This window comes from Octodon degus, unplaced genomic scaffold, assembly GCF_000260255.1.
Source record: "Octodon degus isolate 3935 unplaced genomic scaffold, OctDeg1.0 scaffold00089, whole genome shotgun sequence".
Lineage (NCBI taxonomy): Eukaryota > Metazoa > Chordata > Mammalia > Rodentia > Octodontidae > Octodon > Octodon degus.
In genome coordinates, this window is record NW_004524665.1 from 8,178,236 (window position 1) to 8,189,467 (window position 11,232).

The window sequence follows — 11,232 nt, forward strand, 5'->3', positions numbered from 1 at the left end:
ACATTCTCCCAAACTGAGAGGAAATTTAAAATATGAAGCTTAAGCTCTTCTCTCTCTCTCTCTCTCTCTCTCTCTCTCTCTCTCTCTCTCTCTCTCTGACACAGGATCTTCTTATATAGTTGAGGTTGGCTATGAACTCACTTTGTAGCCCAGGCTGGCATTGAACTCGTAGCTATCCTCCTGCCTCGGCCTCCCAAGGGCTAGATTACTGGCATATACCACCATGCTTGGCCCTCAAGCATTTTTAAATGTGCCATATTGGGCTGGGAATATAGCTTGAGGGCACAATGCCCACCTGGCAAGTGCAAGGTCCTGAATTTGATTCCCAATACCAAAAAAAAAAAAAAAAAAGGTATAGTACTTTCTTTGGAAAAAAATATTACAGAGCTAAGTAGCCTGGGAACCCCACAAAGGAGTATCAGTGAGCTGAGTATGTTGTTACGCCTATGGATTGACACACCCTTTCCCTTGCCAACCAAGACAATGTGGGTGGTTAGAGCTGGGAGTGATTCCTCAGATCCGAAGGGTACCCTCTCAGCTCCTCTGTGTCCCCAGCTTGGAGCACAGCGGGGCTCCTGATGGCCAATGTCGTCTCTTGGCCAAGGAGGCCAGGGAGCTGCTACCCCAACGCAGCTGGCGCTCCCAGTGGATCCACAGGTCTGAGGCTGCATGGTGTTAGCTTGCTGCTGCTGCTGCTGTTGCTGCTGCTGTTGCTGCTGCTGCTGCTGCTGCTGCTTGGTACATGGGCGGGTCATTGCCTGCCGGCTCCCACACTGGCTTATGTAAGGAGTGTGCAGGCCTGAGCAGCTACTGTGACCTTGGGACGCAATAAGGAAGTGGAAAGAGCAGACCTCACTTTGGCAGGTTAGCACAAGAGCAGAGATGACGTGTGTGTGGTGCTGCCCACCAGGGGCTCCTACAACTGTGCACTACTGTTCAGTATTCCTTCAGCATGTGCCACCCTGCAAGTATTCATCATGTTCCCATGATAATAGTGTGGGCTGTGAATCCTGTTTTGAGCCCCATGTGCCCCAGGGGCCAGGTCCCGCTGCTGCTGTCAAGAGCTCTGCCTCGGGCCAGTCCCCTGGCACCATGCAGTACTTGGCCCTTGGAGCAGGCAGTTCTTGTTTTGCGGGGAGCCTCCCTCTCTTCCTCCTGCCTGGTATAGATCATCTCCTCCGGCAGCTATGCGGGCAGAGACCCCGGGTCCCGCAGAGCCAGCCAGGAGCACCCGGCCGCTACCACAGACAGGGGCTTCGCAGTACAAGTTCATGTCCTCTCAGTGCTGGAGGCAGAGAGACACGGTCAAAGTGTGGCAAGCTGGGTTCTTTTGTGGCCCGTTTCTTTGGCTGTGGGTAGCTATGTCACCACGTCTTCACACAATCACCTCTCAGTGTGTCTGTGTTCTAATCTCTTCTTACAAGGGCTTCATTCAGATTGGATTAAGGGCTCCTAGTGACTCTGCTAAGCCCTAATCACTGCTTTGAAAGTCACAGTCACTTTCCAAGGTCAGGACACCAGCGCACAGATTTAGGGAGACACAGGTAGCCCATACTATAAAGGAGTGGTTGCCAGCAGCAGCAGCTTCCTGGCTGATTGCACCCAAAAGAGTGACTAGTGAGGTCTCCTACAGCCAGATCAGAGAGGCCACCACCAGGGACAGGTCCCAAACCGCACTGCACAGGGGGCTTTGCACCTCTAGAGATCCGTGCCTCAGCCCAGCCTTGCTCCCGAGGGAAGAGAGAAAGAGAGGACTCCAAGCCGAGCTCACAGACTCAGGAGGTCACAAGGGGCTGAGTGAGGCTGGCGACGGGGAGATTTTGGTACAAATTTGAGCTGAATGGGGTGAGAAAATTCTGGAGATTGATTGCATAGCCTGGTGACTGAGTATAGTTAATAAAAATGTGTAATGGAAAATTGCCCAGAAGATAAATCTTAAATGTACTACAAAAAATTGTAAGTGGGAGAGGCAATGACATGTTTATTAGATAAATTATCTCACTATATATATATATATATATACATACACACACACACACACACACACACACACACACACACACATATATATGCGTGATACTATCTATTAGAATGGTGTATAGGTTTGTCAGGAGTGGTGGGCACTTGGGAGGCTGTGGCAGGAGGATCCTTGTGAGTTCAAGACCAGCCTGGGCTGCAAAGTGAGCTCAAGGTAAGACCCTGTCTCAAAAAGACAACAACAAAAAAGATATATAGGTTTTATTTGTTTGTCATACCTTAATAAAATGAGAACAAAGGAATAACATCAATAACATGTAAAAAGTGCAAATTACTAAAAGTAGTACACTTCACTTTGATTAGGGCTCCTTCAGACCCCTGCAAGCCTGCTGTCCTCCTGCCAGGCGTGGGCAAGTCTGTGGCACTCAGGGTCCCAGCCATGCTTTCCTGTGATCCCTTGGTGTTGACCCAGGCACCTGGGAAAGGAGGACCTTCCCCCCACTGTGAAGAGCTGTGATCTGAGGAGTGAAGACTGCTGGGAGATTGACAAGTCTCTCAGAGGTGGGGTGGTGGGGCCTGGACCCCAACCTTGCAACCTGGAAACCTCTTGGCAAGCTCTGGTGAGAGGGCAGAGGGCCTGCTGGGTTGTGGCAAGAATGAGCACCAGACTCCCTTTGCTGTGCCCTGCTGGGTCACCCAGAAGCCCCCATGCCCTGCTCACTGAGAAATGAGCCTTCTCTTGGGGTGGATCTGAATGAGGGGGGGACTTGCAGGATGCTGCAGTTACAGCGGGCTGCCACTGGCGGTGGAGCCTGACGCAGCTCTCGACTGCTCTGGGAGGGCAGTCGGAAAGTCGCTCTTGCAGTGGGGTGGTCACAAGTAAACATGTGGGATGTCCAGTTACACTTGCATTTCAGGTAACAATGTAAAATATTTCAGTATATGAATGTCCCAATATTTCTGTGGATATGTTTATATTAAAACTCATCAAGCCTGCGTGGGCATCATGTACTATACTATACCGGGCAGCTCTAGCTGACCTGTGGGTCCAGGGCTGGCACACCAGTCCCACTGGACAGGGCTTCTCCTCTGACCTGGGACCTGCATTCTCCAAGCCTGACCTACATCCTGGACGCTGGGCAGATGGGGCTCGGGGTGGGGGCCCACAGCCCTCCTGGCCTTTGTCTCACGAATGTTTCTCCCAGCAAGGCAGCCAGGGCTGGAAGCCACCTTGCCAGCTGTGCGCTCTCTCCTGGGGTGAGGCACAGCCATAGTCCTCTTGTTCATTCATTCAGAAATTGCCCATTTGAAAAGCACCTCCTGCAGCCTTTTATGTTTGCAGTTTTCTTTTGGTCCTTTTCTGTAGTCATTTAATCAATTATCTTTTGTATGAATGACTCTTTGGATGTTCACGGCCTTTTTTCCCAATGCTTTCATGATGGAGGAGCTCGGGGTAATGCAGGCTAGCGGCTCCCACCCACCGGTCCTCCGCACCACGGGCCTCAGTCTGCCCTGACCCTTTCCTGGTGAGGTTCTGCTTCCGGGTCTCTTTCTCAAAGTCAGGACTCCTTGCGTGTTTCCTGGGGTCCAGAATGCCCCTGAGTGGAGGGCTAGACCAGCCCAGGGCCAGTGTCCAGGGCTGAGGTGGTGGGTGGGGACATCCATGCTCTCCCGGATGCAGTGCCCAGTGATGTGTGTTCACTCCACAGCTCCCTCCCAAAGGCCACTGGTTTTGGCTGAGGCTGCTTCCTGTCCTAGAGACCATGGCACCAGAAATCTGGGGGCCCCCCATGGCCCTGGGGCCTCTCCATCACCTATGAGCAAGCCTGTTCTCTGTAGACTGTAAGCAAAAACAAAAACTGGTCCCCTTGAGTGACCTGGGCTGGGTGTCTTCAGTAGAACCTCAGGGACCAGAGGTCATCTGTGTCCTCCAGGTCACACCTACGTGTCCAGCATCTAGACTGATCTCTCAGACAAGTGGGCTGGAGGCCACAGCGCTCCCTCCGTCCTGTGCCAGCAGGAGGTTCTGCCTGGATGGAACTATCTGGGGCAGGAGCTGGGTTCGCCTGCTCCAGGGACAGTGTTCAGCAGGACTCTTGGGGGCTGAGCTCTATTCCCTCCCAGGCCAACTCTAGCCAGGGCTGAGGGGAGGGGGCTCTTGCAGGCATTTCAGGGCTCCCTGTTGGCCATGATGGGTGGGCAGATCCGGGAGGTGTCTGACCCAGCTTACCCCACTTGGAGAGAGGCTCCAGATCCCAAAGTAGCGCCAGAACTTGGATATGGCCTGTGGCATCCCCACCTGCCCACCCTGGAGGATGACAGTCCTCTCGGTGGTACCCAGAAGACAGGAGGCGATGCATTCCAGTCCAAGGGCTCAGTCACTCCCAGTTGGGGGCCAGCCTTGGAGAATTGCACTCTTGTCACGCCCCTCCCCTTTGGGAGCATTTCAGGGGGGTCCCGAGTGGGGCCAGGGGGTGGGCAGGGAGTGAGGGCCTCGAGGCTGTTCTGAATGTTACCGGGAAGCCTGGGTTTCCTGGTGGGGGTGTTTGAAAAGGCTGTGTGCTTGGGAAGCTGTTTTGGTCTCTTTATTGGGGTTCACGGACTTTTGAGGGTTGCTGCTCGTGCTCAGGAAGCCAGAACTCTGTGTGATGGGATACATGACCAGGAGGCTGACGGGGCAGAAGAGCTCTGGAGAAGAATGCTTCACAGGGACCTCCACCCTGGACTCTCCTAAGGATGGAAGTGCCTGCATGCCACAGTGGACTGTCCTGCAGAGGTGTTGGGGGATGAGCTGGACCGGAGACCCCAGACTCTGGGAAACAGTGTGGGGAAGAGGAGGTGATGCAACACACCACGCAGAAATATAGATGTAAGACAGAAGCCTAATGTCTTGAGAGAACAAAGAGCAATAAGCGGAGCCCGAGGAGAACCGTTGTCTCGCTTGTAAATTCCGGCAAGCTGGGACTCAAGGCTGCAGAGAACAGCTTCTCTGGAAGGCGCCCTGTTTGTTGTTTCATCCCTTGCTTGGGGTGTTAATGGCTAGCATTGTGTAAACTTGGAGTTAGGTAAATGCTCAGGTCACTAGAGCAGTGTGTGTTCACCAAAGTAGTTATGCACATTCCTCAGCCTGCCTTTAGCCCTGAATAAAAGAGGTGTTCCTGTGGCTCTGGGCTCACCCAGAGAGGGACGAATCTTGGTGAGACCTCGGGAGTTGTATTCGTCTGGTCTTCTCCCTGTTTCTTTCGGCACCGACTCATAATGTAGAACACCACCACCTGTGCAGCGATGCAGGGGGTTCCAGAAGATCAGGAAGACTGGATAAAGCAAGGGTCAAAGGCAAGAGGGGGGACCTGGAGGCTGGGGCAGGGCTGGGAATAGAGGTCAGTCGGGTCAGAAGTCCTCCGAAGGTGCGGGTCCTCGATGCCCTCCCGTGGTCCATGGGATGATTCTCTGCAGGGACTGCTACCTTCCTCTGCTCGTAGATGGATTGTCATTCTCTTAAGCTTCTCCCAGCCTCTGAGTCAAGTGTCATGCATTGCTGTGTATGGAGGGGAAGGAGGGAAGGCCGTGAGATTGATGCTGCTGCTGAGAGTTGGCCCTTTTTTAGGTGACCATGTCTCACACAGTCCTGTACGCAGGTACAGGACATGGTGAGCGATGTCCCCAGGAGCAGCAGACAGCACAGACACTGCTTTCTAGAGGTGTTCCACCTGCAGCACCTCAGCGGTACCCTGTGCATTTCACTGATTCAATAAATACTTCAATGACACTTTACAGGTTATCTTCACTGAAGGCGTGAACATCCAATAAGTACAGGACACAATACTCAAAAATCATTGGTCAGGGCTGACAAGACGGCTCAGTCAACAGCTGGCCCGGCCAGATAGCTCCGAGGACTAGAGCACCTGCTTAGGCAGAGCACAGCGGCCAGGGTGTGATCCCCGGCGTGCCATGCCAGCCCCACCCCTGGGCCACACTGAGACGGTGATTGAGACTAGATATGGTGGCATGTACCTGTAATCCCAGTGCTTGGGGGCTGAAATGGGAGGATCACTACGAGTCAGAGCAGCGTAGTGAGACCCTGTACCAAAAACATAAATTAAAAAAATAAAATAAATTTTAAAAGTCAGTGGTCATTAGAGAAATGTTAATTACAACTATAATGAGATGCCCCTCTGCACCCACTAGGATGACTGAAGTTAAAACAATGACAATATCAGATGTTGACGGGAGATGGAATATCTGAGAATTCCATACATTGCTGTTATGAGTAACAGCCCAGTCACTTTGAAAATATCATAGTGTGGGGCCGGGGAGATGGCTCAGTAGAATGAGCACTTGCCTGGTAAGCGCAAGGGCCTGAGTTCAATCCCTAGTTCTGCCAAAAAAAAAAAAAAAAAAGAAAGAAAATATCATGGTTTTATTTATAAAGTTAAACATATTCCTACCATACAACCCATAAAAATTTGTATGTGAATAGTCATAGCAGCATTATTTATACGTAAAACAGGACAGGACAGGGACCCATCTACTGGTAAATGGCTACACAAGTTGTGTGTGAATTACTCTAATGCCACAAGAAGGAGCGGCTTCCTAAGGAATGTGGACTTGTCTGTGTTGTGACTTCTATCTAGATGTCCTGCCAAAGCCTCGTGTGCTCAAAGGGCAGGCTTTTGAGAGGCGACTGGGTTGGAGAAATGACACTCACAGGTGGGCTGGTGCTCTGATGAGTTACAGCTAAGTGTGATTTGGGAGGAAGAGCCTGGCTGGAGGAGGTAGTCCCTGGCTCGTGGCCTCGAAGGGTCAGGAGTAACCAGGGCCATTCCAAAAAACACCAAAAGAGCCAAGATAAAACATAAGACTATGTACTTTCTTTCTTTTTTTTTTTTTTATTTATATGTGACTCTACAAAAGGTAGAATTATGACAGAATCCAGATCAGTCTTTTCTGGGTTAGAGCTGGGAGAGGAGATGCAATACCAATGAGCAAGAGGAAAAGTGGTAGGCTTCAGGAATTAGTCCATATTTTTAAAAGTTTTATTTGTGAATTTTAAATTTTATTTATTTGGTACAGAGTTTCAATATGCAGCTTAGACTGCTGTGATCCTCCTATTTTCAACCTCCGCAGTGCTGGGATTGCAAGTGTAAGCCACCACGCCTGTACTCAGTGGCTGGCTCAGGGGACCGGGTTGGGGGGGGGGCTGGCACAGCATGCAGGGATCAAACCCTGGTCACTACACTTGCCTAAGCAGGCATTTAGTCTGTTGAGTGATAGCCCATATTTTGAATGGATGATTGTAATATAATTGTAATAAATCCACCAACCTGCACCCATAAAATGTGTGAATTTTATTTTGTGTAATAACCAAATATAATTTTAGTTTAAAAATTTTCCCTCTGTATTGCTTGTAAGGAGACTGAGGCAGGGGTTTGCCAACATAAGGCCACCCTGGGAAACATGATGAGACTCTATAGAGAGCCCTCCTATGGCTAAATGATTGGAATCCCATCAAGTTAATTCCAATCTACCACACCCAGTGCAACCCACAGCAAGAATAGACACTAAGCCATATTTTTAGTTAGGGAGAACCAAGGGGTCCTAAGTCCAGCCATGGTGATGGCTATCCGGAACAAAGACCTCAGCCCAGGGCCGAACCTGTCTTTTTTCATTTATGAAGAAAGTAGCTGAGGTTTAGTGACTGAGAATGGCAGGAAGTAGGGGAATGCCATCAGTTGGGCCAGGTAGGAGGCCTGAAATCAACTCTGCAATATGCAGAGAGGAGGATCTGCAGGAGGAATAATCCTCATAACATAGTTGAGATGGTAACTGATGTTTTGGGGTTCGGTGCTTCAGCTGTGATGTGTAAGCTTTCAAGCCCTTGGAGGTCAGGAGTCGTAGCCCTTGGAGGTCAGGAGTCGTAGCCTCTATCTTGAAGCTCTATCCCAGATCCCAGTGTGGAGCACTGGCTCTTCATTCCTTCCCAACTCGGCTCATGCTAGGGAGTAACAGGTGGAAGCTGGGGAAACACTGCCTGCCATCTTCAAAGGCCACCTCCAGCACCTGAGCTAGACCAGGATGTATTGCTTAAAGGCAATTGAAGGGATAAGGCAAAGTCCTGGCCAACTCTGTACATACCAATACTTGGAAATAGGGTCAGGCACAGCCAAAACGGAGCCAACGTCTTCTTTCCAGAAGAGTAACCCAGGTTGTCCTATCTCAAAAACAAAACAAAACAAAAACATAACTTACATCTATCTATCTATCTATCTATCTATCTATCTATCTATCTATCTATCATGGGAAAACTTAACTTCACAATTTAACATATCATGGAAAAACTTCTAGCAAACCAGTGATATAAATAAAATCTTGAAGGGTGGTAGAAACATTAGAACAACAGAGATAAGAATTACAGAAGACTTCGTTCAGAAACTATGGAACCAGAAAACAATGGATTACATCTTCAAAGTACTGAATTGTATGCTTCTGTCTAATAAATATTGGGAGTAAATTTATTGAAGGTAGTAGGGGACCTGTGGAGAGGTTAAGAATACAGCTTTGTTCTTTTTTTAAAAATTTTATTGAGAAATAAATATGAATGAGACAGTTTCACAGCTGATTAATAGGACAGTTTTGATAATCCATACATTGTACATTGTTATCTTCTTAGTGGTTATCCATAGCACAAGAAGCAGACAGGATATTCTGTCCAAACACTATTAGTACACCTCTTTCTTCTCTTGAATTAAGTGAAAGTAGCTGTATATCTATCCTAACTATTCTGCATATATAAATACAAAATGATCTTTCCTTTGTATCCTTTTTTTGTTTAGTCCTGTCAGAGGTGAATATTCTATTGGCATCTAAATACTCTAGGTGTTTGAATTCAGCTCAACAATCCAACACTGTCTAGCAGTCTATTATATTAGTGGGTTATCCTCAGAAGTTATTGACTTGAGCCTTTTACAGCTCGTCGTATTAATATGGCTTTACTTTATATACTTTGTTTTTATACTTTTCTGCTGGATGGTTAAGATCAGATAAAGCAAGACCTATCCAGCAAGAAATGTAACTTTTGTATCTTATAAGGTCAGTCAAGTACCCTCAGGATTTATCCTGTAGCCCTGTACTGCACTTTGTAGATTCTTTGTCAGTGTCAGCCGTGAGGATGAGTCACGGCCATTGCTTGACCAATTTGCTCTCTGTGAAAGCCTGAGAGAATGTTTTTTCTCTCCATGTGACTCTCCCCAGACACACTATACATCATCGATCACATTCCTCTGTGGCTCCATAATCTCCTTGATCAGAAAATTTGGAGCACAGCTGAGTTACATGTTGTTACAGTACAGGTTCTCTTATGTCCCAAGTCTTCACTGACCTTGAAAGGCTAGGGCCAAAATGTTGGCGGACCTTGCAGCTCTTCCTTTACTCCAATTTTGAACTGCTAACTTAGGTTGTTAACCCCCCAGAAGAGAAGCTTATTATTAACCTGCAATATATGCAGTTTGGTTTACTCTATCTGTCTAAATATCAAACATCTTTGGCATATCATGGAACAGGTATTTTCCATCAAATATTGGTATGTTGAACTTTCAGTCCTTACAGAATATGAAGGAAAAATAATTTTATAAAAGTAGAAATAAGCATTTACATATTTTTACAAAGAAATTTAGAAGCCTAACCATTTACAGAATTGTAACAGGACAGACCTGTCACTTCTTTTTCCTTATTCTTGTGTCTTTTTTTTCTTCATTTATTACCCTTTAAAAAAAACCCTTTACTTGAGAGACATTATGGCAATAAATGGTATGTCATGACAAGAAATACATATTTAGAAGACCTGGATGGCAGGCACTCCAAGCGTGAGCCCTCTATTACACATCTCCATCCTCAGTGCCACTGCTTGGCTAATAGGCACCAGCATATACAGTTAGTCAGGGTGAGAGTCTCACCAGCCAACCGTTAGTCTCAGAAACCTGCTGATGTCCCCCAGGATCACTGCCCCAGCCATCTCTTGCATACAAATGTATGGCTTTGCCCCTGTCGTGTTTCCCAGATTTTCTCCTTGCCCACTCCTCATTGTCCAGTCCTCAAGTTCTCGCTTTCCTTTTATTTGTGTTTTAACTTTCTATATGTAATTCCTCTTTTAAGTCCTTATACTAGGGAGACAATATGATATTTACATATGTGGGTCTGGTTTATTTCACTTATAAGTACATCTTCAAGTGGCATCTACTTAAATATGAAGGCTTCGAGTTTATCATTCCTTATCAGCTTTGTTCTTGTTGATGAGATACTAGTTGATGTGGTTGTCTCATCCTTTGCCTACTCAAGGTTAAGTTTCTCCAACATACAGTGCAATAAAACCTTTAAAATAAAAGACAAGAACATTTATTGCCTGCTGAATTGTGCAAGAAGTACTACTAAAGGAAGCTGGGCATGGTGGTGCACACATATAGTCCTGGCACTTGGGAAGCCGAGGCAGGAGGATCACTGTGAGTTTGAGGCCTGCCTGGGCTACAAAGTGAGTTCAAAGCCAGCCTGAACTACATAGGGAGACCCTGTCTCCAAAAAAAAAAAAAAAAAAAAAGGAGGAAGAGGGAAAAAGACATTTAGTTCTACATCAAGAGTGAAGAGGACTGAAACTGGTCAAAAATGAATTCAAATTAAAATATTGTAAAGCCGTTCATTAGAAGAAGTAAAAGCAGACTATGACGCCTCCAAGCTGCAGGAGGGCTGCAGGAGCAGCAGCAGCCCGTGCTCAGGGACGGAAGGCCTGCGGGACGGAAGCGCAGACCCCTGGGGCGGGGCGGGGCTTTGTCCCGGCGACACTGGTTCGTCCTCACTGTCCCTGGGGCTAGGGAGCCACTCTGGTTAGTTATTATTTATGCTTTACAGGAAGAGAAATGAAACTGAGGGAAAGAAGCTACGTGCAACGGCGGGGCAAGCACCAGCAGGGGACAGCGCTTCCGTTCTGGTCTCTGGGACATCTCGAGCAGCCCTCCGCACCAGCAGGGCCTCGCGGGGTCCCCGACGCTGCGTCTTGGGCACCGGCCGGGCGGCGACGCGCTCCGCGTTCTCGGCGGCGCTCGGGTCCCTGCGGGGTTGGCACCGCCCACCGTCCCGCCCGGCGCTTCCCGCCCTCCCGCCCTCCCGCCCTGAGCGTCCGTTGCTATGGCCGCGCAGCCTTGGCGACCGGGGCCGCACTGCGCAAGCGCGCTGCTGGCCGCGGTGCACCGTGGGATGGGCGCGGGG